This window comes from Hyperoodon ampullatus, assembly GCF_949752795.1.
Source record: "Hyperoodon ampullatus genome assembly, chromosome: 11".
Lineage (NCBI taxonomy): Eukaryota > Metazoa > Chordata > Mammalia > Artiodactyla > Ziphiidae > Hyperoodon > Hyperoodon ampullatus.
The window spans coordinates 38349187-38355977 of NC_136924.1; positions in this window are offsets into that span (position 1 = coordinate 38349187).

The following is a 6791-nucleotide window of genomic DNA, read 5'->3' on the forward strand; positions in this document are numbered from 1 at the left end:
CTCCCATTCCCACTCCCTCCCTCCCCCTCTCCCCCTCTCTCCCTCTGTCTCTCCCTCTCTCCGTCTCTGTGTGAGAGGCAGGTGGAGGCTGCGCAGGCTCACCTGCGGAATCTTACGCTCGGCCGTTGAACGTCCTAACGGTCGCCCGACCTCGCCGCCAGGGGGCGCTCGGGCCCAGGCCAGCCGTTGTGCCTCGAGTTGGCGCGTGCCTGCTGTCTGGCGTCCACTGCGTGACGCCCGCGAACTGCCCCGGGCGCTGGTGTGGTAACGCCCATCCGCACGCACGTCGTGGATCTTCCTTCCGCGCTCGGGCCGTGGGCCCTGCTGAGGCAAGTAATGGCGCCTGGGCTGCTGGGGCGTTGGCCTGGCACCTCTGCGGCTTTTCCGCAATAACTTTTATCCCCCCTATAAACCAACTCTTTCGAAGTGGGGTAGAGACGTGAAAGCGCTCTCCTGGCCTTGAGCTTCTGAGCTTTTCGGCCCTTCTCCACAGCCCAGGTAGGTGGGTTATATCATCAGCCCCATTTTAGACGGGGACGTTTTCATCCCAAACTCTGGATCTCTATGAAAAACAGCCCAGAATTTTGGAGCTGGAAGGAACCTTAGGTCGTCCATTCTGGGTACCTTTCTCTTTCCTGGCATTTTTCTTTTTCTTTTTCTTTTTTTGGCCTTGCTGCAGGGCATGAGGGATCTTAGTTCCCCCACCAGGGATTGAACCCGCGCCCCTTGCAGTGGAAGCACAGTCTTAAGCACTGGACCAGCAGGGAAGTCCCTTTCCCAGCATTTTTCTACTGAGGATATCTCTGCACATCAAGGGGAGACTGGAAGGGTAAAGGGAAAAATAACAGCTAACAACATGTCAGGCCGTGCGTAGATATTCTACTTAGTTAATCTCATAGATCAGGTAGGTACTGTTAGCATCCCCATTTTACAGGTGAGGAAACTGAGGTGGTGCAGCCTAGGTCACTTGCCATTTTAGGTTCTGCCCCAAACTGACTCCTGCCTGGAGTCCATTGGTCATTTCTGAAAATGCAGTTGATAGATACTTTGTGAGTTTTGGGGAAGGAGCAGGGGTCAGGGCTGAGCTTAACTCTGGAACCCCAGCCAGCATGGGGGATGGCCCTGCATCTAGACCAGTCTTACCCATTTTAAAGGGTAAAAATTTGGATTTTTTCCCTGTATTATTGTTTAAAATGTATTTGTACATTTAAATGAATTATGCATGGAAAGAAAACATGTAACATTGTGACCACCTAAAGGGGTGGGATAGGGAGGGTGGGAGGGAGATGCAAGAGGGAGGAGATATGGAGATATATGTATATGTATAGCTGATTTACTTTGTTATAAAGCAGAAACTAACACACCATTGTAAAGCAATTATACTCCAATAAAGATGTTAAAAAAAAAAAGAGCTGAGATGATAAAATGAGACAATGTATCTATAGCCTGCTGTTAAAGGCATCTACTAGATACTAGTTAAGAAAGCACTTTTGAAATATAAAAATGTGGTAACTGTGAGATGGGGTAGTGGAAAGAAATAGAAACCAAGAATAAAAGCCTTCCCCCAAAGTTAAAAAAAGCATGTAACATATGTAAGTGATAAAGCATGGTAGAATGGGAACTTTTGAACTTCAGTACCCACCTCAAGAAGTTGTAGTACAGTTAAGATTTATGTAATGTGTACCATGCTCCTGGTAACCACTGTTTTACATTCTCCAGGCACATTAACTTGTTTAAGCCTTGAAACACACCTGTGAGATAGGTGCTGTTATACCCATTCTACAGATGAGGAAACTGAAACAGAGGCCAAGTTACTTGACAATACTTGGTTGAGACCCAGGTAGCTGACTCCAGAGTCTGCGCTCTACCTCGGATACCTACCTGTGTAATTCTAACCTGGTTCATGCTCCTGCGTCCTCTAGCAGTAACCACTGTCATGAGTTTAGTGTTTAATATTCTTATTCATTGAAAAAAAAAAAAGGTCTCTAAAACAACTCACAACTGGGGGAAAGTATTTGCAAATTGTATATTCCATAAAGGACTTGTATCTGGAATATATAAAAGACACAATTCAAAAAAAAATAGCCCAATTTAAAAATAAGCAAAGCTGACAACACCAAATGCTAATGAGGATGTGGAGCAGCAGGAACTCTCATTGCTGGTGAGAATACAGCTAGTTTGGAAGACAGTTTGGCAGTTTCTTGCAAAACTAGCATACTCTGGACTTCCCTGGCAGTCCAGTGGTTAAAACTCCGTGCTTTCACCACAGGGGACTTGGGTTCGATCCCTGGTCCGGGAGCTAAGATCCCACATGCCGTGAGGGGCAGCAAAAAAAACCCCAAAACGAACAAACAAAAAAAACTAGCATACTCTTACCATATAATCCAGTAATCACACACCTTGGTATTTACCCAAATGAGTTGAAAACTTATGTCCACACAAAAACCTGCACATGGATGTTTATAACAGTTTTATTCATGATTGTCAAAAGTTGGAAGCCACAAAGGAGACCTTCAGGAGGTGAACAAATAAATAAACTGTGGTACATTCAGACAATGGAATATTCTGGAGCTTTAGAAAGAAATGAGTCATGAAAAGACATGGAGGAAACTTTAATGGATATTACTAAGTGAAGGAAGCCAATCTGGGTCTTCCCTGGTGGCGCAGTGGTTGAGAGTCTGCCTGCCGATGCAGGGAACACGGGTTTGTGCCCCGGTCTGGGAAGATCCCACATGCCGCGGAGTGGCTAGGCCCGTGAGCCATGGCCGCTGAGCCTGCGCGTCCGGAGCCTGTGCTCCGCAAGGGGAAAGGCCACAACAGTGAAGAGGCCCGCGTACCGCAAAAAAAAAAAAAAAAAAAAAAAGCCAATCTGAAAAGGCTACATACTGTATGATTCTAGCTATATGACATACTAGAAAAAGGCAAAACTATGGAGACAATAAAAAGATCATTGGTTGTCAGGGACTAGGGTAGAAAGAGGGATGAATAGGTACAGAGGATTTTTAGGTCAGAAACCATTCTGAGTGATGCTATAGTGGTGAATACATGTCATTATATACTTGTCCAAACCCACAGAGTGAACCCGAATGTAAACTGTGGACTTTGGATGGCAATGATGTGTCAATCTAGGTTCTTCCATTGCAACAAATATAGCACTCTGATGGGGCATGTTGGTAGTGGTGGAGGCTGGAGGGTGGGCAAGGCAAGGGGTATATGGAAACTGTACTTTGCACTCAAGTTTTTCTGTGAACTTAAAACTACTCTTAAAAAATAGCCTTTAGGGGGCTTCCCTGGTGGCGCAGTGGTTGAGGGTCCGCCTGCCGATGCAGGGGACGCGGGTTCGTGCCCGGTCCGGGAGGATCCCACGTGCCGCGGAGCGGCTGGGCCCGTGGGCCATGGCCGCTGAGCCTGCGCGTCCGGAGCCTGTGCTCCGCAACGTGAGAGGCCACAACAGTGAGAGGCCCGCGTACCGCAAAAAAAAAAAAAAAAAAAAAAAAAATAGCCTTTAGGGCTTCCCTGGTGGCGCAGTGGTTGAGAGTCCGCCTGCCGATGCAGGGGAAGCGGGTTCGTGCCCCGGTCTGGGAGGATCCCACATGCTGCGGAGCGGCTGGGCCCGTGAGCCATGGCCGCTGGGCCTGTGCGTCCGGAGCCTGTGCTCCGCAACGGGAGAGGCCACAACAGTGAGAGGCCCACATACCGCAAAAAAAAAAAAAAAAAATAGCCTTTAAAAAATTTTTTTAAATGGGCAAAGGCTTTGAATAGCTGTTTTTCTCAAGAAGTGATACAAATGACCAATAATACATGAAAAGACACTCAACATTCATTAAGTAAATGCAAATCAAAACCATAAGATACCATTTCTCACCCACCAGAACGCCTAAAATAGAAAACAGGCAACAGTCAGTGTTGGTGGGGACATGGAGAAATTGGAACCCTCGTACGTTGCTGATGGGAATGTAAAATGGTACAGCTACGTTGGAAAACAGTCTGGCAGTTTCTTAAAAAGGTAAACATAGACTTACTATATGATCCAACAATTCCAATCGTAGTATCTACCCAGGAGAAATGAAAAGGTTTGTCCACACAAAGACTTGTATGTGAATTGTTATAGCAGCATTAGTCACAATAGCTAAAAAGTAGAAACAACCCAAAGTCTATCAACTGGATATACCAAAAAAATTTTTTAAGTAGATAAACAAAACATGGTACCTCCATACAATAGAAAAGTCTTCAGCCAGGATGAACCCTGAAAACATTTTGCTCAGTGAAAGAAGACAGACACACAACAATACAGTATGATACCATTTGTATGAAGGGTTCAGGAAAGGCAAATCTATAGAGACAGAAAGTAGATTAGTGAGCTGAGTAGAAATGAGGAGTAAATGTAGCATAAGATTTCTGTTTAGGCTGATGGAAATGCCCTAAAATTAGTTCGTGGTGATAGTTACAACTTTGTAAATATACTAAAATTTATTGAATTGTACACTTAAAATGGGTGAAGAATGAATTTTATGGTATGAAAATTATATCTCAATAAAGCTGTTGGAAAAAAATGGTCTCAGGACTTCCCTGGTGGTCCAGTGGTTAAGACTCCACGCTTCCAATGCAGGGGGCATGGGTTCGATCCTTGGTCAGGGAACTAAGATCTCACATGCCACACAGCGCAGCCAAAAAAAGGTCTGATGATTTTTCAAATGTGTGAAGTCCAGTGTATTTTAATAATGCCTTCTTCCTTTCATCACCTTTAAAAAAGGAAAAAACCCTATTTGTCCTTATTAAAAACATTGATTTTAGGAAATTGGACAGGACAGCACAGTACAGAAAATAAATATCCTCTATAAAATTAGAAGCAATGTAGCATATAGTGAAAAGAATTTATTGTCAGTCCCTGATATCAGTTACAAGCTGCATGTTACCTTTCCTCCATGAACATTGGTTTCCGCATCTGTAAAACGGGCATAACAATGGCTACCACACAGGGTTGAGAGGATTAAATGAGATAATGTATATACTATGAAGCGCCTGGAAGAGTGTCTGCTTCACACAGATGTTTGATAAATGTCAGTTTTCTTTCCTTTGCCTACTAATCAGATTATGAGAATCCTGTTAACTTTCTTTAGCCTCAATCCCTACAACACATTTACAGAGTAGATCCTAGTGACCAAGAACCAGTGGAGGGTGGTAGTCTTGTTGAGGTGGGAGGGTTGGAAGGCACCCAGGGGATTGCCTAGATGCTGTGTTTGCATCTTAAGCCCCCATTTTTCACTTACATTATATGTTATGGATTAGTAAAAATAGAGATTTCTAAAGGTGATTTTATGAACATTTAACCCAAGATTTTTTTTAAATGTCAATTTTCTGTAGAAAAGAATATTACTTTTTTGTGGTAGGGGACATTGATGTACATATAGGTTAAGGACTAACCACTACCCCTAGCCACCTCTCGCCACTGTCGTTGGTGCCCAGTGAATGTTAAATTGGGTTGAATTGAAGACCTCAGCATTTAAGATACTTGTGCTGTTGGTAGTGGAGTGAGAACTAGATCCCAGATTTTTTTTTTTTAAGATTTTTTTGATGTGGACCATTTTAAAGTCTTTATTGAATTTGTTACAATATTGCTTCTGTTTTATGTTTGTTTTTTTGGCCTCGAGCCATGTGGCATCTTAGCTCCCCGAATAGGGATCGAACCCACACCCCCTGCACTGGAAGGCAAAGTCTTAACCACTGGACTGCCAGGGAAGTCCCAGCTCCCAGAATTTTTTACGTGGGTTCAGTGTTGTTCTTCTACTCCATCCCTCCTCTCACCCCACTTTTGGCCTTGATTTAAAGCTCTTCTATCTAAAATGGTTGCATCCTTCTTCCTGAGACCACCACCTTAGAGTCAGAGATTTGAGCAGAGGGTCTTTTGGGTTCCAGTGGTATATGGGATCATAGGGTCCCAAGATGGAAGCAAAAGCAAGGGGGAGGTATCAGGAATTGATCCATCAGGGCCAAGATACACAGCCACACGCCTTATACTCAGCCTTTTCTTTCTGGCCCCTATAGGGAAGGGAAAGCAGCTTTTATAATTTTCCCTGTATTATACTACACATTTTAAATTAAGCTTTTAAGATAATTATAGATTCACATGTATAAGAAATAACACAGAGAAGTCAGATGTACCCTTTACCCAGTTTTTCCCAATGGTAACATATTGTAAAACAATAGTACTACATCACAACAAGGATACTGACGTTGATATAATCAAGATACAGAACATTTCCATCACCACAAGGATCCCTCATGTCATCCTTTTCCTTCCTTAGTCCCTCCCTAATAAAGGGACTCCATTTTAATAATTTTGTTATTTGAAGAATGTTTTATAAATGGAATCATACAGTATGCAACCTTTTGGATGGGCCTCTTTTTTTTTTCACTCAGCATAATTCTCTTGAGATTCATCCAGGTTGATATATGTATCAGTGATTTATTCCTTCTTATTTCTGAGTAGTATTTCATGGTATGGATTTACCACAGTTTAACCATTCACCCCTTAAAGGACATCTGGGTTGTTTCCAGTTTGGGGCTATTATAAGTAAAACTGTACGTATTTGTGTACAGCTTTTGTGTTAACACAAGTCTTCATTTCTCTAGTATAAATGCCCAGGAGTGCAATTGCTGGGTTATGTGTTTGTTGCATATTTAGTTGTGTAAGAAACTATTAAATTGTTTTCCAGAGCAGCTGTACCATTTTGCATTCTGATTAGCAATATTTGAGTGACCCAGTTCCTGTTCTGCTTTTGGTGAAGCAA